Source organism: Megascapheus bottae, chromosome 7 (genome assembly GCF_031878675.1).
Source record: "Megascapheus bottae isolate mThoBot1 chromosome 7, mThoBot2.hap1, whole genome shotgun sequence".
NCBI classification, from domain to species: Eukaryota; Metazoa; Chordata; class Mammalia; order Rodentia; family Geomyidae; genus Megascapheus; species Megascapheus bottae.
The window spans coordinates 24,596,143-24,621,256 of record NC_143515.1 but is presented as its reverse complement, the minus strand read 5'-3'; the positions used below and the strand labels follow the sequence as shown (position 1 = coordinate 24,621,256).

The window sequence follows — 25,114 nt, the reverse complement described above, 5'->3', positions numbered from 1 at the left end:
TTTCTAGTTGAAAAGAAAAATCTGAACATAACCTTGTATCCACTCCTGTCTTGAATGTCTCTTTTACTGTAAAAACCTCATTTCCAAATGAGGATTATAGTATGTACTATCATTATATTATAATATATATTATCTAATTGATATATTAAGGTATGCTTTATAATAAGACTATAGGATATGATTTAGGAAAATTAATTAAATTTGATAAGCTTCAATATTTTTATCTAGATTGAGAACTAGTTGCTAGATTTTAAACAGAGAAATAAAATAAAATATTGTACAACTTGGTAACCCCAGGGGTACTTAAACTTGAGTAAGGTCAAGGTGGAAAGGCATTGTCTTGGTTTGGTCACAGGACACCTTTAAAGCAAGCGTTGGCAAGTAGAAAGCAATTCACTAAATGTTTCCTTGAGCATGTGGCTTAGCAAAAGTGAATACTTAATTCTTGCTTAGGGCACTTAAGATCATTGTCGTTTAACCACAGGAATCATCAAGAAAGTAATACATCATTTTATCATAAAGTAATAACAACTCATTCAAACACAGTTCATTTTTCAACTGAGTGAGCATATGCCACATATTCTGTATGTTGCCAACAATATTATTGAACTGCAAATTTGACCTATGATGGTAGAAACTAGATGAAGCAATGAAAAAGTTGGTTTTACAAATCACAGATTTTTCTCTATCTTTAGCAAAGTAGAAGATAAAACTGAAAATAATTAATATGAAAAAATTTAAGATAAATAAGACCTCTGTACCAAAATTATAAAACCTTATTTTTTTGTAAAATTAGAGAAAATCTTACCCAGTGAAGTGTTATGAGGAAGTTGTTTTCAAATTTTACTGAAGAAGGGCTGGGAGTTTGCCCTAAGGTAGAGCACTTGCCTAACCTGGGTTTGATTCCTGGGTACCACATACACAGAAAAATCCAGAAATAGTGCTGTGGCTCAAGTGGTAGCCTTGAGCACAGAGAGGCTCAGGGGCAGTGTCCAGGCCCAGAGTTCAAGCCCCAAGACCAGCAAAAAAAGAAAAAGTAAAAGAAAAGGGGCCAGGAGTTTGGCCTACCACTAGCGTGCAGGAGGAACACCTGGGTTTGGTTCCTCTGTACCACATAAATAGAGGGAAAAAAAAATCCTGAAGTGGTGCTGAGGCTCAAGTGGTAGAGCTCTAGCCTTAAGAAAGTCCAAGGACAGTGCTCACGCCCTAAGCTAAAGCCCAGAACTGGCAAAAAAAAAGGGGGGAGCAGAGATCCAGTTTTCAAGACTTATTCAAAATAGATATATTATTAATTAAGTAAATGTGGCCTTCATTGGAAATATATTTCTGTAATTAAACATAACAGGAATTTGGAAACATGGAAACAGATCATTCTTCTCAAGTATAAATTCAGTGTTATACATAACTTGTAGGCCAATATAGTAAACCTAAAAGGTGAACTCCACACATAATATCTCTGATAATATTTATCCAAAAACAATAGTTATTATTATGAAAAGCATTCAGTTAAGAATGATTTCAGAGGCAGACTTTATAAGTATCTTAACATACCAAGAAAAGACTTCCCCCATCCTAGTTCACCTTTTAGGTGTCTTATTTTGAAAAACATTGTTTTCACTATTTTGGAGGACAGTCATGTGGTTTTTAAGCTTAATTCTGTGAAAAAAAATTTAAGAATGTAGACATAACTTTGGAGTTGTGCAATTGGGAAAAGCTGAAAGAAATTTTAGAAATGTAATAGAAAAAATTCTATTGGATAAAAACTAGGTTATCTTCAAAGATTATTAGTAGAAATGTGGATTTCAGAGATTCTACCCCTGAGGGTTTCAGTGGGAAATGAAGAGCGTGCAGCACAGAATATATATCTGATGGCAGAGAATTTTTTTCATATATTTTTCCCCATATATTTTTTATTGTAATTAATAGAAGGGTTACATTATATTCATCAGATAGAAGGTGCATTACTTCACATACATTGATACCCTTTCTCATGTTATGGTCCCCAAACCCCGCCCTCCCCCCCCCCCCCCCCCCGCACAACTTGATTTCTCCCCTACCCTCTCCTATTTCAAATAACCAATTAAGCATATATAACATATATATCAGATAGCAAGGTGAAATATTGTAACAATATGAGATAACCAAGGGATAGTAGAAGAGATGAGAGATAACATAGTACGTTAAGCACAATAATCACTCATTATTGGCAGAGAATTTTTAACCGGTCATAAGCAGACCGCTAGTAAAAATATAGGCATTAAACAGGCTACTATTAAAGTTCAGAAGGTAATAAGAAGCAATAGAAAGGGTAGAAAAGGTGATAATTCATATACAGGATGAAAGTTTACCTGCATGTGTCCTGTATTCATACAGAAAGTATAATTTGGAATAAAGAAGTGTGAAATTGGCCAAAGAAATTTCTAAGCAATATGTTGAAAGGGTGGTCAAGTTTAGAGTAAAACACATGTGGGAGAAAAAGCAAATAGAAGTCAAACACATTAAAGAAAAATGGATCAAAACTTGACAATTTAAGAAATTCTCAGCTTACTGAGAATTATGCAGGTGATTTATCACAAGTCTCAAGCTCAGTGGAATTTGTCCCTAACCATGTCAAAAGGACTTTACAAACAGTGCTGGTCTATTTCCCCCATTTTCACCTTTTTGAAATAACAATATTTATAACTGTTATTCTAGGCATTATCATTATTGTGTTTTAAAAGTTCATTAGCTTCTTAGCTACTTTCACAATTTAAGAGATTGCGAGAGAAAAATATGTATGATAGCTAAGCTATTGAATTAACCTAGGCTCCCATCAGTGAATAAAAATATATAAATAAACTGAAATATTATTCGAGAATAAATAAACATAAATAATAGCATGAATGATAGTCTTTTACAATGGAGATACAAAGGATATAATGTGACAAAATATACAAGATACAGAAAGTCACCTGTTCTTTATCGTCTGTGAGCATATTTTTAAAATCTATTTGAGCATAGAATAGTGATTACTAAAAATTAGAAGAATGGAATGAGAAGGTGGATTGGGGAGCTGTATTTGATTAATACATAATATATTATTATGTAAATATAATAAAATATAATTATATTTTATTATCAATAATAAATAATATTACTATTTTTGGAAAATAATTGGAAAGACCATACTAAATCCCATCAAAATGCAAAATTAATGTATGATTATCAAAAGTAAAATATTTCCTAGGTGCTAGTGCCTCACATCTGTAATCCTACCTGCTCAGTAAGCTGAGATGTGGAGGACAATGACAGACATCATGGTACAACATCTGTAAATTAGCAAGACAGCTGCACCTAATGCTGGATATAATTTCCTCCCTTTACTAGTATTCAGTTATAACAAGAGGCCTTAAAAGAGATATCATATAGTAATTCCAAATAAGATTTATCAGACAGAGAAGCCAGAAACCATTTCTGAATCTTATCTTACTTTTCAATTTCTCAATTCATAAAACATTCGCCAAGGCATGACACAAGTTTGGAGTTCAAGACCAGTGCACTTTAATGCTGTAAAAGCCATTAAAAGCAGAAATTTGCTATATCCAAATAGGAAAATACACATTTTTTTCTCCAAGATAATATATTTTAGAAGCAAGCAGGACCCTTTAATCCAATTTTATGTAGAAGTAACCTCAAGTTCATTTTGGAACCACTTCCCTCCTGTGGTGATGATTGAAATCAGAGTGTGTTGAACAGAATTAGCAGCACCTTTTTATGTCATCAGTTATTCTCCACAACGAGGAAAGGGTGACCTAAATTTTCCTTTGGGGAGCAGCAGTGAAGCACAGTTTCTAGAGAGGAAGGAAGGAGACTTTGATTATGAACTCATCCTGTTCTGTGTCACCTTCCTCCATTTCTTTTATGTAGACGCTTGCTTACAGTTCAGATTAGGAATGTGACGCTTAGATAAGATTCTTCTGTTATCTAGCTGACATTACTTCCTCCTTGAAAAGTAGCATGCCAATATAGAAGGGCAGAACCACAGTGATGGATTGGGACACGAACTAAACCCGGATGCAAGCTTTTCCCCCAGCTTTGCACATTCCCACATCTAGAACTGAGCTTTGATCTCTCTAAATCCTCACTGCCCTCATTTGTAAACTGGGAGCTACTTGTTTCTTTCTGATGATTTCCATTTGGTTATCAAGTGAGAAAAGCACATAATTTGAAAGCACTTTTAATATACCACTCAATACAAGCATAAAAGTGTGATGACTACTCACAGAATTAGCACAATTTTATTAGAAAATCTTTCAGAGAAAACAAATCATTTTTGTATTGATGCTTAATACACTATAAGCACTTGATCCAGACAATAAGACTTTCTATAAGCAATGATCAGTCATTTCCCTTTTACCTGCTATTATTGCCTTATTTACTTCTTTTTTATTGAAAGGTTTTATTAACACTGATTTTTATCATATTTCAAATGTCATGTTTAATAAACAAGTATTCAAGAAGTATGCAATCACTGGCACATAGCTTTTAGAACATAATTAAAATTAAGCCGAGAGTTGGTATGTCATAGATGCATATCTATCTATATAACGTTATGTCTATAGAGTACATATTCCATCAAAGATTTTTATGTCTATGTAGTTATGTTTATATCTCCAAGACCATGTCAAAAACTTTGGGTACACGAATATCGAGTCATAACTCTTGTACTGTTTTGATCTTAATCCACATATTAAGGATATCATGCACCTTTTGTTCCTTTGGTCTTGACTTATCTCACTCAACATGATTTGCTCTAGTTTCATCTGCTTCCCAGCAAATGCCATTATTTTATCTTGTCTGTGGGCTATCTAGAATCCCATTGTATTATGTACCACATTTTTTTGTAACCATTCATCTGTAGTGGGGCATCTGAGTTGTTTCCACTGCTTGGCTATTGTGAATAATGCAGCAATGAACATAGCTGTGCAGGTGTCCTTATATCCTGGGTTATGATTTATTTATTTATTATTAATTAAAGCAATTAGAACAAAATTACACTGAAAAGCTCCACACAGTTTGCAGAAATTCTATGTGAGATCAATATGTAAGTTTTACAAAATCCGGTTGGCTTATAGAATTACTAAACCATGACGTTTCACTAGATCATACTTTCCAGTATCTCATATAGAAAAACAGGTATATAAAAAAATTAACATTGGGCTGGCTCACACCTGTAATCCAAACTATTCAGGAGACTGAGATCTGAGGATCAAGGTTCAAAGACACCCCGGGCAATACAAAGCCATGAGACTTTTGTCTCTAATTAATCACTAGAAAAGAAGTGGGTCTGTGGCTCAAGGGTAGGGTGGTAGCCTTGAGCTGAAGAACTAAAGGACAGCACCCAGACTCAGGGGTAAGGCTGAAACCTTAAACTGAAGAGCTCAGAGACAGTGCCCAGACCAGATTTCAAGCCCATGACACTCCCCCTGCCCCCCAAAAAAGTTAATGTTGGTATAGAAGGAATTTTTTTAAAAGCATTTTAAGAAAAAGATTTAAATATTATACTGGTACTCTAGTTTATAAATTAATGAAAATAGACTAAAATAATTTTTATAGTTTACAAACCAATACAAATAAGATAAAGGATAGCTGTAACTCTGGAATAGATTAGGAAGAAGATAATGAGTTTTATGAGTTAGAGGTCATTTTGGGCTGGCTGGGGAGGGGAGTAAGATAGTAAGGATAGAAGGAAGGAAGGAAGGAAGGAAGGAAGGAAGGAAGGAAGGAAGGAAGGAAGGAAGGAAGGAAGGAAGGAAGGGAGGGAGGGAGGGAGGGAGGGAGGGAGGGAGGGAGGGAGGAAGGAAGGAAGGAAGGGAGGGAGGAAGGAAGAAAGAAAGGAGAATAAATTGCAGCTGAAATAAGTACTATAATTTTTCACATAAATTTCAATTCAAAATATTGTCACCCTAGTACCAATTGGTGGTCATATTTTGGTTCCAAAATGTCAGTCTCTACTGTAAAGGAATGGAGGACTAGAGACTACAAAGATTGTAACATAACTGAATTAAATAGAAAATTATGTATTCGTATTATAGTAATCCTATATTTACAGAAGAATTTAAATATATTGCAAAGAATGTTTTTGCTTCAATAAAAGTTATAACTCAAGGTAAGAATAAGATTTTGAGGTGTTGTGATGAGTAACTTTAAAATTTTTAACGTATTAATTATACATTTTAATAGAGTTTTGCTGATGATTTTCATACACACATACTGCATATGTTAATTAAGCCCATCTACCCTTTTCCCACTTTATACCCTGCCCCCTTATTTCTATAACATATCCAATTTGTAAAAATTACTGTCTTACTTTCAGCATGACTTAGCCCACACAGATGTGTCTAGTTTGTTTCATATAACATTCTGACTTTCTGCTCCATCCACCTTGCTGAAAATGTAGGATTTCATTCTCTTTGTGACATGATATATATGTACAATATATGTTATTTATCTGTCTATTGATGGGCTCCTAAGCTAATTCCACATCTTAGATATCAAGAATAGTACTACAATACACACTGTACAGTAGTATCTCTTTGGAATATTGATTTGATTTTCATTGTGTATACATCCATATTATTCACTAAGAAAGGAAATTATAAAATAGTTTCAAGAATGTCCTCCTAAAATATTTCCTAATTACATGCAGGAAAATGTATTAACTTTAAAATGATAAAAAGGCTAGAAGACTGTGCCTTGTGCCTGTCTTAAGAGATCGCATTGAATGTCAACTATAATTGTGCTCTTCCTGACCAGATACTATGCAGTGTCATTTTGGTGATGGTTCTCACAAAGCTATATAACAAGACCCTAATCACAAGGAGACATCAGGTAAGCGAACTTGAGAGGCATTCTACAAATTAATTGCTCTAAAATTTTTTAAAGTATGAAGGTTGTGAATGTCAAAGAAAGAAAAGAATATTTCTCTACAATGAGGAATAAAAGTTCTGACAACTAAATACAGTGTATGATTAAGAACTCTACAGATTTTCTAAACATTACTCCATGATACGTCACTTGAAACAATTTGAAAAGTGTTCTTTGTTAGAGGATATTAATGAATAAAAGTTAATTTTGTAACTGTGTTGATTTCATATACAGTCACCCTGACTAAATATATGCTTTATTAAAAATTTTGTGAGAGGGGCCGGGAGTTTGGCTTGCTAGCATGCATGAAGATCCAAATTTGATTCCTCAGTACCATATACATAGAAAAAAGCAGGAAGTGGTGCTGAGGCTCAAGTGGTAGAGCTCTAGCCTTGAGAAAGTCCAAGGACAGTGCTCAGGCCCTGAGTTCAAGCCCATGACTAGCAAAATAAATTGAGAAACACTACTTTCATTATCATAGTTAGAAAATGTTATCTAGTCTTCAATCCAAAGCAAGAGGCAATAATCTCTTTACTATAAATTCAGGATTTTCTTAGGAATTGCTTAACATTCACTGATCCTTCTCTTTTTCCTCCTCTTTTTTCTATCTTTGAACAAGCCATCTTGTGAAGATATATCCAGAGAATATAATGTTGCCCTCCCCGCCTCCCTCACCCCCTCTTAGATTCAGCCAAGTTACCTAGTTGTCAACTTGTTCTGTTGATGTTAAAGCTACGGACCTGAGTAGACAATCTATAACATTTTGTCACAGGAAAAAATTCACACAGAGGTACTTGCTAATCCTTTGCCAGTTTAGGCAATAATCCTTAAACTTAACTGCTGTAAATCTACCTTTTAGGACAATTTTCCATGGCGCTATTTATTCCTAACAGACAAATTCTTGAAGTAGTTGGGAAAGTATTCAGCTGGACAGTTGGCTTTCATCATATTTTCAAGTTGGTCTGGTTTTCATTAAAGAAATCCCAAATAGTAGTACATGAGATTCTAGTCTAGTGATACCCTCATTCAAACAAAAGAACATCCTTATCCCACTTACAAGCCTCATGATTTAAAATTCCATCAAGAAAGTAAAGTAGGAAAGTAGGAAGGAATGGGAGAAGGAGAGAGGCAGGGAGAGAAACAGAAGGGAGGAACACAAGAAGACAGGGAAGAAGGAAGAAAGTAGGAAAGAAGGAGAGAAGGAAGAAGGAAGGAAGGAGGGATGGCAGGAAGAAAGGAAGGATCTCCAGATTTTTTTTATTTACTTTCCTACCTTGGTTAGTAACTTTAATATAATTTTTTCCTGTAATACTTTCATTTCATAAATTGTTTGAGAACCAAAAATAGCAAAAAATGAGTGCCTGTTTTTCTCCTTCTATAATGAAAAAGGAGAATTCTCCAAACCAATTGGAACATTTATCTTCAGTGTTTTTTTTTCTTTTAATTTAAAATTTATAAATATTTTAACCTCAAAAAGTAGAGATTGAAATTGAAAACAATAAAAAATCTATGCCTAGAGAAAAATAATTACTGTTTTAAAGATTAACAGAGTGCTAAGTTCATTGAGTATATAATTAATTGCCAACATGGTATTTTCCCAGTAAGAAGAAAGCTTACCACTTACCTTTCAGTGAGGAAACCAGAGGCTCAAAATTATGCATAGTACTATCACTTCCATATATCTAGCTTATTTTGGTTCATTTTTCACATTGGCACTATTCATTAATTTATTCCACAAATATATATTTCATAAGTAGATATTCTAATCTAGGGAATCTGACAGTGATTTTGCTGTAAAAAATAGATCATTTCTGATCAAGCATATCCCCATACTATCTCAAAAAACACAGTGTCTGCAGGAAAGAACAATTCTTTCTGTCAAAGACATCATTTCTGTGAAGAACTGAATGTGACTTTTGTATGAGAGAGACCATGTATTGAACTTCAACAGTAGGTACAATGATTCAATTATGCAAGGTAAGTGCCTTCTAGGCAATTATATAGGACATGCTTGCAGTTCAAAACAATAAACACTTAAAAATGTAAAAGGTGAGATTTTCTGTTGGTCATTCCTAACTCATGACTGTGTACATGTACGTGAGCATGCAGTAGGCTTTAAAGGCTGGTGTACTTACATACTTCACCTAGAGCATTATCCCCAGCACAAAGCCAAAATACATAGCAGACAGAGCAGATTAAAACACAGAACATGATCTGGCAGGAGAAACTAAGCGTTCTCACAATGGCACCCAGGACAACAACAAAAACATTACCATGAATTTCCAGAAAGAACTCAACGTGACACGTTGTGTAAGCAGGAATTCCTGTATGGATCAGCAATAATAACAAAAGTAATAATGTATGCAAATCTGTCTTCATTGATATCTACAAATTAGAAGCATACAAACTTTGAGTTTCAGCATAGACCAGGAGATTAAAACAACAACAACTTCATAATTGCACAGTAGCAGATAAGGTTTCAAAGGAAATTTCTCATACAGAAAGCCCTATACTCTTCATTTTGAAATTTGTTTTTGAAATCACAGTTTCCTACCACCCTACCCCTTTGCCATCTCCGCTAATGGAACTTTCTACCATTCTTGGAAGTTTTGACACAGTGAATCCCCCATCTCATTTCACTAGACTCATTCTGATGATTTAACATCCCAGAAGTGCCTCAAATCCACACATGTACTTTGATAATACATTCTACTTTTGCCAATAGTACTAAAGGATGGGAAAGTAAAATAATAATTCCTCATACATAGCATATATTAATTAAGCACTGACCACCTGTGAATACCAGAAATAATCCCACTTCAGCATTAAGCATGCAGAGAGAAAAAGAAAGGGGAATTGATGACTTAATATATTCTAGGTTTAATTCTACCACATTATTTGCACATAGGGAGAAACAAATATGTATTGAGTCATTAATATTAGGATAGTATTATGAAAGAACACCAACCACAAATAAGTAGAAGTAGCTATGAATTGAGGATCTAGTATATGCCCGTGATTACATTGTCATAGCATTCTCACAGATGAAGGAAGGAATGTTTAGGCACTAAGCTCCTGTGGTTGACAGACATGTGTAGCTGGCACATGGAACAATGCACTCAATAGCAAAAAGGCACATTTGTTTTTCAAATTCACATGGGACATTCTCCTTTAAAAGTTAATTTTTAGACTACAAAACAAAATACAAAAGTTTAGGTGGGACTGTAAACTTGTTCAACCACTATGGAAAGCAGTATGGCAGTTCTTCAAAAGACTAAACATAGAGCTCTCCTATGACACCTGGGACACGAGGAGATATTAAACCTACTAGTACAACTGTGTTCATTGCAGCATTCGTTATCATAGCTAAGTTATGGAACCAACCCAGATGACCCTCAGTAGACCAATGTATCAGCATGGTATGGTATATATACATAATAGATTTCTATGCTGCCATCAGAAAGGATGACATCACCCCATTCACAAGGAAATGGAAAGAGTTGGAAAAAAATCATACTAAGTGAAGTAATCTAGACACAAAGGAACCTAGGCTCCATGGTTCCTCTCATTTGTAATAATTAGTGAGTGTTTAGAATTCTCCTAGAAGGGCCAGGAGTTGGGCCTAGTGGTAGAGTGTTTGCCTAGAATTCTCCTAGAAGAGGAGCACAATAGCTCAAAACTATGTGCAAATGATCCTGTCGGATAAGCCTAAGTAAAATGAACTTCAGGATAAGGGAACATGAGATTTATTTTCCTGGTTGGTGTTCTCAACATACTATGTGAGAACTCATTTGTTTGTTTGTTTCCTTATGAGTTATCTTCTGTTTTTGTTGTATTTCACATTGGTACCTTGAGTACTATATACACATCTATTTGTTTATGTGAATCAGAGAGGGGAAGGGAAAAAACAAAATCATATGACAAAGGACCAATGGTGAACCAGAGTAACAGTGAGGTTCACAGAACAATAGGTTGGAAAGGAACTTTAAAACATAGGCGGAGGGAAGTAAATTGGGAGAAAACTCTGGGACCGAGTAACAATCTCCAAGAAATAATGTATTCACTACCTCATGAATGTAACTGCAACACCATTAAAAATAATAATAATAAAAGTTTAGGATTGCACTCGTTCTAAGTAATTTTTTCTAACCAATAATGAATGAACTAGAAATCAGTAACATTAAAAACAAGAAGAAAAACAAAAAAGGAAAAACAGGAAGAATCTGAAAGAACATGAGACTAAAAAAAGGCAATCTCGAAAAACCATTGAACCAAAGAGGAAATGTAAAGGAATTATTTAAATGGTTGAAGACATAACAAAATTTATGAGATACAGCTAAAGCTGGTTTGTTATGAACTATAAACCATCATTATAAAAAGGAAAGGAATCAAGTTCATAAAAGCTAAGAAAATGGTATAGTTTCCCAGAAGGGAAAATATATACTATTTCTATAACAGATGGACAGATTTTAGATGAAGGTTCAAAGTTTCAGGTACACAAGATGAATAACTTCTGGAGGGACAATTTCTAGAAATGTGTCTAGATTTAATAATATTATATTGTATGTTTAAGCAGATATGTCTTAAGGGTCCTCATCATCCTAAAAAAATAAAAATAATAAAGGAAATAAGATGAGAACAATGTGAGATGAATATGTTAATTAGCTTTATACTGTGGAACTGATTTAACCATCTATAGGTACAGCAAAACATGTAAATATATTCCATAGTGGCAAGAAATGTGGCCTAGTGGTAGAGTCCTTGCCTAGCATGCACCAAGCTCTGGGTTCTATTCCTCAGTACCACATACACAGAAAAAGACAGAAGTGGTGCAGTGGCTCAAGTGTTAGAGCACTAGCCTTGAGAAAGCTCAAGGACCATGCCCAGGCCCTGAATTCAAGCCCTCAGACTGGCAAAATAAAATAAAATATATTCCAGAAATATAAAACATTTGTCTTTGCCTATCACATCTTGACAAAAAAATTGAGCATGTATCAGTAATAAACTGTCATTGGTATTATTTTGATGCAATGATCACATGTATTAAAAATAGAAGCAAAAGCTCTTAAAATACTTCATTTTATCAGGCAGCATTTACACTCAGGAAATGAAATAAAATGCATGGAAACCTCAGTCTTTTGGCTCTCAACTTCTATTCCAACACTACTAAAACAGAAATGCCCATTTATTGATTGCTTATATAAACCAGGTTCCATTCTAATAAAATATTAATCACACATGTAGAGAGGAATCAAACATGCATGAAGTTTACATATGTGTAAATTATACTTCCCAAACAATTTCACCTAAATATAGTTGTGAGAAAATATGCATGCATCCAATTACTAATCCATGCCAAATGCTACTCTATATTTCTCATTCCATGATACTATGAACACAGAAAAGAAGAAAATGAGTGATCATTCATTACCCATTGTATATCAGATAATATTCCACCAGAAAGCTAGTTATGCAGAGCATGAAGTATTTGTGAACACATACCTGAGATGACATTACTCAGACCTAGTAGGAGTACAACATTCATGATGCCGCTAGTTATGTCGGGCACATTATTGAGTACAACATTAATCATGAGCAGGAGGAAATAAATGGGTGTGCACTGAGTGCTTTGTAAATGCCAGGTAAATTTTCTAGCACAAAACTACTCACATATGTTCAAAGAAAGTGAAAAAACACTGGAACCTGGGATATGCAAGCATTCCATTACTCACATAAGTGAGAAAGGAAAGGAAACAAGCATACCTCAATTATACAGTGCACTCCAGGTGCCTATCTATTAAGCATTCATTCATGCACAAGGTGAAAGGGCAGTCATATAGCTTCCAGCCTATGCCATAGCACTGTTCTGGCACAGCAGTTCTTACACTTAGGAAGGAAAGAAGCATATGCTGAATAACTCGTGCATGCCACATAGTGTTTCAGCACGTAGAATAAGGTCAGAGTTTAGAACAAAAAGGGAAGCAAGAATACAGTAGGTATCTAACAGGCATTAGGTACAATATAGGACGATATTAGAGAAAAATAGTATATGAATTTGATCCTAGTATGTAGATAAGCATAAGCATTACCAACATGTCAGGGAAAGAAAGGGGGGGATTCATTGAGCACCTTGTCTATGCCAGTAGACAATTTGACATATTCTAAGTCTTCAGTGAATGCAGATAATCCTTAGTATATAGCAGGAAATAATTTCAAGAAATGAGCTTTTGTGAAGCAATGTCATAGGTCATGGACTATTCTAGTAAAAATTATTTATACGTAAAATAGTAACAAGTATGTATAAATGCATAATCATAATAATGCAATAATTATAATAATCATGTGTCTAACAGCACACGGCAGGCCCAATAATAATTTAAGATTATTTATAAGTAAAGAAAGAAAAGAAGAATTGATAAAGTTCCTAATATAATCTGGGCATAATTTTTATACATCAAAATGAGGGAAGCAAATATTTTAGTATAATTCAAGTATGATCTAGTAAGACATTACTCAAACATAAAGAAAAAGCACACTTGATCACATGTGCATAAGTTCAGAACTTAGTTTAGGCCACTACTCTATTATAAAGTTATTTAAAATTGAGGAAAAGAGACAGGATTCTTATGAGCACCTAGACTAGAATAGAATGATTTCATTACAAGTGTACTTAGACAAGCACAAATTCATCACCGGAGACAGGTGTTATTTCATGCCAAATTATTTCCATACATGTGAAGAAAGTACATATGCAAAAATACCTAATGTATTTCAACACTTATTGAAGGAAACCAGTATCCTCATATAAGAAAAACAGTATGCATTCAGTAAGCACTTTCCTAGAGAGTATTATAATTTATTTCTAATTAGATACAAGAGGAAGGAAAGATAATTCACCAAGAACTTTGCACATACAAAGCCCTGTTCAATACACACTTAAAGATGGAGAAGAAAGTATGAATCCATGAGACATCCAATTCCTGCCAGGAAATATTCTAATAAAACAACCTGCACACACAGAAAAGAAACTATCGTTCATCAAATACCTATGATATGCCAAGTCCTATTCTGTTAAAAAACCATTATTCATACAGAATTGCGTTCAACAACACTTATATACCATGAACTACTCTAGGATGACGTTAATCACAAACAAGTAGAAGAAAGGAATAGTCTTTGATCCTTTAGTGAACTCAAGGTACCTGTAGTCTAACATTATTCACAAATAAGGGAAAGAAATATATTGCCCGTACAGACAAGATGCTATTTTGGTAAAATTTTGCTTCTTTAGGAGAAATGAGCAATCTGGTCTAAATACAAATATCAATCAGTAATATAACATTTCTTTCTATTAGAACAGTAGCAGGGATGGCTTAGCTGCCTGTTTATGCGACCATTATTGCCATCATTTTCTTCTTACTTTTGATAAAAGTTTCAAGAATATATTGCGTGTCTGAAATATAGCAAGTACTGCTTTACTACAACACTATTTACGTACATGAAGAGGGAAACATTTTCTATAGATTGCTTTGAAAATGCCACAGTATTTACAATGGAGGAAAAATAAGCAATCATTCATATATATATACACACATATATTTTTATGATAGGTTATATTGTATCACAAATTTGCTCACAAACAGTAGAATAAAGCAGTCTTCAAAGTACTGTCTTGTATAAGCCTGACACTATGTTAATACAAAATAACCCACACATGGGGGGAAAATCAACATACATAAACTGCCTAATGCCTATCACACTAGCCTAAACACACTATCAAGCACAATCTAAGCACAATTAGATCAAAGTATTGGTTATGCATGAGGAAAAGAAGGCATGCATCCACTAAGTATATGGCAGGTTCTGTACTAACATCATGTCAGTCTTGTATTGGGATATGAAATATTCATGCATTAAATGTCAGTGGGATATATTCTAATATAACATTACTGACAAAAGAGTAAAATGCCCAGAATGTCAAATGTTTGCTAGGCATTGTTTCAGTGTGATGTCACCTAATCATAATGGAAGGAAGCAGGAATGCATTGAGCTATACCTAGTGTGTTAGTTACTTTTTTCCTAGAACTTTATTGCAAAGTAAAATCAGGTTCCATGGTGAACTTCCAAAAAGTGGTTTTGGACATTAAAGGGTCATAGATATCTTATAATAATGAACCTTCACTAGTGCAGCTGTGTTGTGTCTCCTGAATGTAGACATCTGTTGCAAGAATCTAGAATAACAGCAATCACAAAGATAAAACTCTTATTTCCATATCCTAGAGTTCATTTCATTTATCCTCATCCTGTATGACCTGAGCTATCGTGATGTTTTTCAAGTTATATGCTTACAGTGGGTACAGAGGTAAATGGTACTGGAATTCAGAAGTGCCAAGATGAAAACTATAGTTTAAATCTACATTAATTTAATGAATTTATACATTGTTTTCATATAAAACAGTGCCATTATAGATGACATACAACCGATCTGTCTTGTTGACAGATCATTAAAAAAATTGCAGGTACAGTTCAAGGGCCTGTTTGCTTCCAAGGTAACACCTAGGAGATGAGTGATGAAACTAGATCAAAATAGAAAATATAAAGTCCATAACTAGGACAAAGCCAGAGGACGATGACCATTGTCATGAGTCTAGAAAGTGGCAATGAGAACAATTTGACCAAATGAATGACAAGAAATGATGATGAAGAAGATAATCACAAATGGCTAAAGTAAATGTCAAAAGTTTAGCCCTATATATGGCTGGATTCCCAAGTTAGCATTTTCTTGATTGGAATCCCATAAGACACTATCAATAACTCTCAGAATTCTAAGTTCAATATACTTTTTAAAGTACATTGAAAAATTTCACCCATTTTCTGAAGTAGAAATGGGGCTGGGCCCAAGCAACTTTCTTCTACCATCTAGCTTTCTTCTACCATCTAGCTAGTAAAGATGATCACAGAAGGTATTAGTAAATTTGTTATCTTCTGGAGTGGAGATGTAGAGTGGGCAAGACTATTGTATCACTTTATCCTTCCCTGATATGATGGCTTTTTAAGCACATTTAAAGAACACACTGAATTCTGAATACGTAAGAATAAGATATCATATTTGATTCTAGAGATTAAGTTTAATTAACTAAGAAAGTCATAGCATTGAAAACACATGGCCATATAGCTAGCCATAGTCCTGTTTGAATGTCATCTAGCTCTGCAGCTGCCTATATACAACATAATAGAACCACAGCTTGGACAGTTGACTGTGTTAGTTCCTGCAAAATTATAATGTGTCCTAGAATTCATGGCTAAATTGATTTACTAAGAAATTAATTAATTAACAATAGGTAACATTTATAAATTATTATGAATCAGATAATATGCTGTGCTTCAACTGTCTTATATCATTAACCTTACTATAAACATCTTTGCCACTCAGAACCTACTTTTTTAATTTTAAATATGGAAAGCAAAATATTAGAAAGATAACTTACATATCCAAAATCACATACACAGGAATGCCAGGATTTGAGTCTAGGTGTTATAAATTCAACTTCCAGTCTCTTAATAACCAAATTATCCACGTCATTATTAATTCTCAGTTACATAAAAGATAATTTCCTACTTAATTCATGTTGATAAAAACTGCAACTACTTGACAAAATTCCTTTTTTTTCTCCTAAAACCTAAGGATTTCCCACATTTGAAAAAGACACTGGGCTTCATTCCCAAGTAGACATCAACTATATTAATTATACTTATTAGTAAACTAAAGATGACAGTAATCATAAACTGCACTAATAAATGCACTAATGAAATGATTCTATATATAGAACCTTCATTATCCAAAGTTTCATTAAGTTGCCAACTAAAGAGAGATTTCTGTAAGTCTCCTCAAACTTTTTATTTTTGCCTTGTTTTCTGTCTCTAATTTTAGGTCACGTGGTCTTGTGTTTTCTCCTAAGGCTTGAACCAGTCCACACCTAGGGTCCCTCCCTGCCCTAATTTTCATTCTCTGTATTTTGTAGAGCTGTTGTTAATATCCTTAAAATGTCTTAGCTCTTCCTTAGCCAAGCCCCAAGCAGAGGAAATATTTTTCAATCAAACACTCTTAAAACTTAAGATGATAACCCTTAGTATGTCCACATTCTTTCTCCTTTAGTTGTGTGAAGAACAGAAACCTTTGTGATTTCAAATTCTACTTGTGATAAAATCTGCAGTTGAGTTATATGATACTAACTCTATTTTCTAGGATTTTTTCCCAAAATCAATTTGATTCCAACACTCTCCCTTCAGTGGATTCTGACTCCTGGTAGATGAGAATGGTGATATTTACTGCTTCATAAAATCATAAGGAGGATACATACAAACTTGATGTCTCAAGGCAAGGAATTTACCAGGAGAATAAAATGCTCTCAGTTAGTAAATTGAGGAAGTGAAAGGCACTTGTTTAGATGTTCTATAAACAGATATATAGCCTGACTTTTCTAGAATAATAAAACTATACCCCAGTTCTGCTCAATTTGGTAGATAACTGAAATTTCCAGATTACATAACCCAGGAAATATTCACAATAAACATTTCAATATCTCTCAAATTAACCCACGTGCAGCCTTGAGTTTTAAGGTAGTGAAAGATTCCTTTTGGCTATAACCATTGCAGAGCTTTCATAGTCACTTTTTTGTCTTTCTTGTGACATTTGCAATTCCATCTTTAAATAACTTCATGATAAATGAATATGACTAAGAAGGGTAAAGTGAACTCCTTAGCACCCTTGTGAAGTTTGACTTGCTTGTGCCTTTGAGGGAAGTTGAGCATCACTGACAATTGTGTAAGTTGCAGCAAAAACTAAATAAATAAATAAAGAGTTAGAAGGGGAAGTATTTTACCAAACTAAAAGACACTTATTTGACATTTTATTGACATTTCCTATCACCTTACTATTCAATTTACTCATTTATAGAATATCCATACAGCCCTCAACAATGGACAGCTTGAATACCAACTGTGTCCTTTCTCTCTTTTAAATGACTTAATATACTAAATTACTTCTTCAAAAATTGCTATATCATTTTTTCATATATTTTATTGTAATTAATAGAAGGGTTACATTATATACACAAGATAGAAGGTGCATTACTTCACATACATTGCTACCCTTTCTCATGTCTTGGTCCCCATTTTTCTCCCCCTGCCCCCTCCCCTCATCTTGTTTTCCTCCCTTCCCTATCCGACTTCAAATAACCAAATACGCATATATACAAGATATCAGGTTACCAGGTGAAATACTGTAACAATATGAGATAACCAAGGGACAAAAATTGCTATATCTTTACCACCAAATGATTTGATCTTAAGACTACTTGTGTCCTATGGATCACCAGCTTGGCTACTTTAATCTTCTGCTTGCCATAATTTGCTCTATGTCCAAAAATTCTAACTTTCTCTTTGTCTATACTTAGTCCTATGCATGGAGTGACACTGCATTAGACTTTCTCAGAACAAATGTAGCAGATCTAGCATAACATTAGAATCTCAACCTGATCCAGCAAAATTCCCAGGATATGGCACATAGCAAGGTTGGATGGGCCTATAGGATGTTGAACTTAGGGGTTCAACCTCTCAACCCAGTTGTTGCACTGCATATGCCAGCATTCAGTTACAGTTACAATCACACATTGGTGAATTTGAGAATTCCACTAAGTTTGAGAAACTAGTAACAAGAATGTTATAAATGTTTAGCAAATATTGTTAGGCATATGTGTAGAATAGAGAGCATGTTCTCTGCATGAAGTATACATTAATTAGTTCTGACTTATCTTGAGCCACCAGCATCAACAATGAATGTTTTTGCACAGTGTGCTATACTAATGTAAACAGAAAACAAGAATATCCAGAGAGAACATTGTATGCATCAGGTAAATTAAATCATGACAGCCTACTTTGAAGAATCAAACCAAGGTAACCAAAATCCTATGATCATTCTAATAGAACTCTTAAATTACTATTTTTCTCAAAAACTAATGCAATAAATGTTTTCCATGTAGAAAAGGATAATATTTTAACTCTAAGGAAGCAAAATTTTCTTATGAAGATATAATCAATAGTTATTTCATTTCTTTTATTTTTCATTAATGATATGTATATATTACATTATGTAATATGCATATATATAACATGCATAATGTTTGCTTTTCCATTAATAATATGTCTATAGAAATGTATGAAGACACAAAATAATACTGAAGAAGTTAATAATAGTTAATCTCTGGGTTTTCTAAATTATTTTTTAAATGCCTTCAAGAATAAGAAAGGTAAATTCTTCCTTTTCTCATAGTCTTTTCCATAGTCATATTACCTCAGTATTTTTCCAAAAATATTTATATGATGTGGTTATATTTCACAACCCTATCAGGAAAATAATCTTGCCATAAGTAAGACAGATGAAATAACCAATGGCTTTGGTTTATCTTAAAACATGTTATGCTGTGAATTTTAAGAAGCTACAGGAAAGGATTCTACCACAGAAATGATAAGGGTTTGAGAAGATGAATAGGTTCAGCCTAAAAAATACTGCCATATGTATATATGTATATATGTACATGTATGTATGTATGTATACAAATACATATGTGTGTAGCACATATATCATATTGCCAGTAATAAATCAAACTATGTATTTATCAAAAATAAAATTTATTTTTAAAATACAAGGTGATGGAGAATATATAAAAAATTGATTAATTAGGAGGTAGTATTAGAAGTCTGAGAAAAACCCTGGATCTAAAAATAAGAATATTAGCTGGAGGCACAGTTCAGTGCTAAAGCACCTGCTTAGAATTAAGAAGAAATTTGAAACACATTAACGTTTCTCAAAAGACATCCCCTCAAACAAAATTTCCTTAGTTACTTTTTCCCACTTAAAACACCTACAGGATTTATCCATGTGCTGAGATATATCCATGCTCTATCAATTTCTCCATTAGCATTTTAGTCCCTTTGAGAGAATTCATAGGTTACCCTAAAAGTATTTTTAATAACCTCCAAAGCTTATAGCCAAATATTATACTTTTTAACTTTGCTTTATGGTCTTTGAATGCAAATGAGTTAGAATAGTTGAAGGTATAGCCTTATTAATGTAGTTCTATTGACCACATCTATTATTTCATTTGTGTTCCCCAGTACCACTGCTGTAAAATTAAGTATTGATATCTAGGTTGGAATCTCCAGTCATAAAAATAGTTGCTTATATATTTGTTTTTTATCTCTTTAAAAATACTGTCCAAAGGAGGGATCACTACTACACTGTTGGTGGGAGTGCAAACTCGTTCAACCACTATGGAAAGCAGTGTGGCAGTGCCTCAAAAGGCTAAACATAGAACTCCCCTATGACCCAGCAATTCCACTACTTGGCATTTACCCAACCATCCAGAAACAAGGACATACTAAACCCACTAGCACAACAATGTTCATTGCAGCACTATTCACTATAGCAAAGATATGGAACCAACCTAGATGTCCCTCAGTTGATGAGTGGATCAACAAGTTGTGGTATTTGTACACAATGGAATTCTATGCTGCTGTCAGAAAGAATGACATCGCCCCATTTGTAAGGAAATGGAAAGACTTAGAAAAAATCATATTAAGTGAAGTAAGCCAGACTCAAAGGAACTTAGGCTCAATGGTTTCCCTCATTCGTCATAATCAGTAGAAACCTTGGGCTCTACTAGCAGAGATTTGCAATAGAGCAAAATCTTGATACATAAGGACATATAATGTGAAGCTGATTGAAAGGACCTCCAGGATAGTGAAACAAAAGCCATATAATGAATGATTGTTGTCCTTAATGTACTATGTTGTCTCTCATCTCCTTTGGTTATCTCATATTGGTATAGTATCTCACTTTGTTATCTGATATATTGAATTTATTTGTATTTGAATATTTGAAATTTGATAGGGAAGGGGGGAAAACCAAGACGGGTGGGGGTGTGAGGGAGAGGGAAACGGGTACCAAGACATGTGAAAGGGTATCAATGTATGTGAATTAATGCACCTTCTATCTGGCAAATATCATGTAACCCTTTTACTAATTACAATAAAAAAATAAAGCAAAAAAAATACTGTCCAAAGCACACTGCAGATTCTTTTTATTTATATGATTTGATTACTATCTTTAAGATTGTACAGAGTTGCCACTTAGGAAATAAGTTTACATATGCAATGTATCTTAATAATGACCTGTTTAAAGTAAAATATTCACTGAGATGATTGAGCTATATTTTTAAAGATATGTTTATCTTTATACCTGCTAGAACAGAGCTTTTTCTTTAGAATAAATCATGATAGAATATACATTGTCAGGATTCAAACCCTGTTTTTCAATAGTTTGCACTTTGAAGGCCTAGGCTACTCAGCCCTGCCAGTGGTCAGTACAGGAGCAGGTAGAGAAGCGATGGCCCCTCACGCAGTTCATTTCTGACTCACTGTAAATATCATTTCTGTCAATAACTAACATGCTTTGTGTATATCCTAGACCAGAAGAGGACATAAAGACTGGACATTCTCTTGTTTTGACTTTTTTATCAAGTCTTTTAATGTCTGCAAACATCAGCTCTTTTTTTTTTTGCTAAAAGAGAAGAATGTGTTTTGCCTATTAATATTACATTGAGTTAGATTATGTAAAAGATATGCATGTAAAAGTGTATAAAAACTTAAGAATGATATGAAGTGAGCTGAGTACTGGTAGTTAATATCTGTAATCCTGATTACTCAGGAAACTGAGATCTGAGAGTTGTGGTTCAACTCCAGCCAAGGCATGAAAGTGCATGAGATTCTTATCTCCTGTTAATCACACCAAAAAGCTGAAACTGGTGATGTATCTCAAGTGGTAGGGACAGCACCCAAGTCCAGAGTTCAAGACTCAGTACTGGAAAAAAAAGAATACTGTGAAGCAGAAGGATAATGTTTTTGGAGATGAAAAATAAAACAAAAGGAGATATTAAAATAACAGAGGATTTTTAAATTAACTTGACATAGAGTATATGGTTTAAATTGTCAAAGTGGGCCTAGAATGTGGCCTACTGTTAGAGGGCTTGCCTAGCATTCATGAAGCTCTGGGTTGGATTCCTCAGTACCACATACACAGAAAATTCAGAAGTGGTGCTATGGCTCAAGTAGTAGAGTGCTAGCCTTGAGAAAGCTTAAGGACAGTGCCCAGGCCCTGAGTTAAAACCTCAGAAATGGTTTAAAAAAAGGCAAAGTGATGCTTACATATGGTTTTCTTTCAATTTGTTATATATAAGGGCTGTTCAACCATATTTTAATTCATGGCATGTGTAATTTTTTTCTATAGAGAAATATTTGGACAACCATGACAATATCATAAAAGAAAATACCTCATGAACTTAAAGTACTTAGTAAGTAATTAATTCAAAATTACTTAAGCAATAAAATATTCACCTAATAGTTCATTAATCTGCTAGTAAATGTCATACGGTTTTAATTACACTTAATAAAGCTAATTAAAAGCCAAAGGAAGTATTTTAATGCTTTTTTCTCACGTGGGCTTGCAATTTTGATAAAGTATGTTGTTTAGTCCTGCTGATGTTTTTACCTATGAAATCAAAAAGATCCAGAGGGTTATATACTCTTTAATACTTTGCCCAGAACATTCTCCAATTGTGTTTCACAGTGAATCTCACAAGGATAGCTAGTGCCAGGAAAGCATAAAGGAGGGTGAAATGGGTAGTGTTGGAAAACCCCATCTAACTTGGTTTCATCAAAAGTAACTCTCCTATTTTAATTTGTATACTAGGTCTCTATATGAAGATGCTCTGGATATGAAAGAACTCATCAGTTTCTAAAGATGGTTTGAATCACTGTGGTAAAGGAAAGAAACCTAAATAAGGAACTACTGGATCATTAACTCATCTCAGGCTCTGTGACCCTAGGCAAACCTTTTGATCTTCTGAAGCAAAGATATTTTTATCTATGAAGACATGGAGATTTTTTAATGTAGTTAACTGTAAACTAAGCATTTTTAGAAAATTAGGCTTTGGAGAGTCATATTTTGATGAAGCACTAGGAAAAGTAGACATTTCAAACTCCACTGGAGCTAACATTCAATGGAGAGTGAATCAACCTCTATCCTCCCCCGTGATCACTGTGTTTTCTGGCTAACTTCTTTAGCTGGTTGAATATCTACCTCCTCCCTCATTGCCCGAGTGCATCTTTTCAGGCAGACATTTCCTAACTCAACCATTTTATCAGAGACTGAAAACTACCATATTCTTTCTTAGGAACAAAAGGTAAGGCAAAAGCATTCATGGAAATGATCACAAATATTCTAATTATAAATAAAAACTATAGCTCTATAGCACTGCATAATCATGAGTATTTAAACCTATATAAATTATTTCACAGGTAAAGACAAAGGAAGCAAAACAGTCTGCTTGAGCTACTGGAGTACATGCATATGTACACATATTACAATATGCAATCAATACTTATTCATTATATTTGCCTCATTTTACTACAATAGTCATGGAGTTTAAACAATCTGTTAACATAACATTCACAAAATCTCACTCTAAGTCTTCAAGCAATTTCTACTTGTTGAGAATTTGATCTAGATATGTTTGCTTTGTCAATTCTTCTTTGTCCATTTTCGTAGAGAAAATACTAAGTTGAAGAGCTAGGATGACTCTTGTTGTCCTACTATCAAATGGGAAGAAAAATCGCTGTGCTTCCAAACCTGTCATGGCTAATTACCATCAGCTTTACTCAAGTGTAATGCAGGGGAAAGTACTATTGGGGAAATATGAGAAAAATTCATATTGGTATGTTTATTCTTTGATCCATCACTAATTTTCTGTTGCAATAAGTTAAAAGCCTATGATGTCGGCAGGAAATCCAGTTGGATTAGCTTTACAAGAATCTACTTTCTCCCCTTAATCACCAGACACATAAATTTATCAGAATCAGAGCAGTGGAAAAGGAAATAGAACAGTAGCTCTGTCAATAGGCTGCCAGCTTGCAAGGGAACCTGCTAGGACCCTTAGATCAGTCAGGGGTGTCACTGATGGTTAAATATAGATGCAACATGATTAGTGTTTGAAAAGAAGGAAAAAGAAGTTTAGGAGAATTCCAGAAATACTCAGTGCAGGAAATCCAAATATTCTCTGTGAGGCACAATCTCTCTGAATAATCATTCTGTCTCTGTTAGAGGATGAAGAAAGAATAGTGCAACTACAGATTTCTATACTCAAAGGAGACATGCCCCTGTATTCTTTAAAGATGGCAATATGTGAAAACTGACAGAGTACCTTTGAAAGATACTAATAAAAAATGTTACCATTAGCCAGGCTCCAGTGGTTCATTCCTGTAGGAGGCTGAGATCAAAACCAGCCTGTGGGTTCAAAACCAGCCTGGGCACAAAAGACTGTGAGACTCGTATCTCTAATTAACCACCATAAATGGTGCTGTGGCTCAACATGGTAAAGCACTAGGCTTGACCTGAAGAGCTCAGGGATAACACCCAGACCCAGAGTTCCAGCCCCATGACTGACACCCCCCCCCAAAAAAAATGCTACTAGTGTAGGTGAACTGTCTATCATCTCCACTGAAGCAGCTCTGTTTTGTGCCCAAGAAGATGCCAGGTGAGTAACTAGGCATAGGTATTCTCAACATAGCATGGATGCTAATATTAGTCACCCTACATTAGGGTGCATGCACAATTTCTGATTAGAGACTTTCTCTGTTTTCATCTTTCCATATTAGTCTCTTTAAGGTCTGGAACTTATTTCTGAGTTCAAGAGCACAAGTACTCATTCAGAGTTGCTGCCTGCAACCAGCCTTAGTCATCCTTCATTCTTCATGTTATTATTGCCATAATTTCCTTGATCTTCCTTTTCCTCTTGCACCTAAGTCCCTGTACCCATCACTCTACAGCTTACAAACATTGGGAATAACTCTGTTCTCTCTGCACTACCAACTAATGAAAGAAGTTGTTAGTTAAACCATCAGAAACGTTTTTCAAGGTCAAGCCTACTCAAATCTCTTAGCAGATACTTTGGAAAGAGATATATCACCCCAAGACTCCCTCAACCATAAAAGTCTAGAAGTGCCCAAGAAAGTGTGCCTATTGTTTTTATCATCAAATGTCTTGAATTATCATACATATGTCTAGTATCTTAAAATCTGTTTCTGCAGTACT

At 34.4% G+C, this 25,114-nt stretch overlaps 1 long non-coding RNA gene across 1 annotated transcript; it reads left to right on the top strand.

The window, feature by feature from the left end:
* Positions 1-8,759: 8,759 nt before the first annotated feature.
* LOC150060474 (uncharacterized) lies at positions 8,760-24,181 on the top strand. The gene is made up of 3 exons (XR_016536129.1): positions 8,760-8,883; positions 22,253-22,316; positions 24,125-24,181. It is a non-coding gene; the product is annotated as an uncharacterized LOC150060474 (long non-coding RNA).
* The last annotated feature ends 933 nt before the right edge of the window (positions 24,182-25,114 follow it).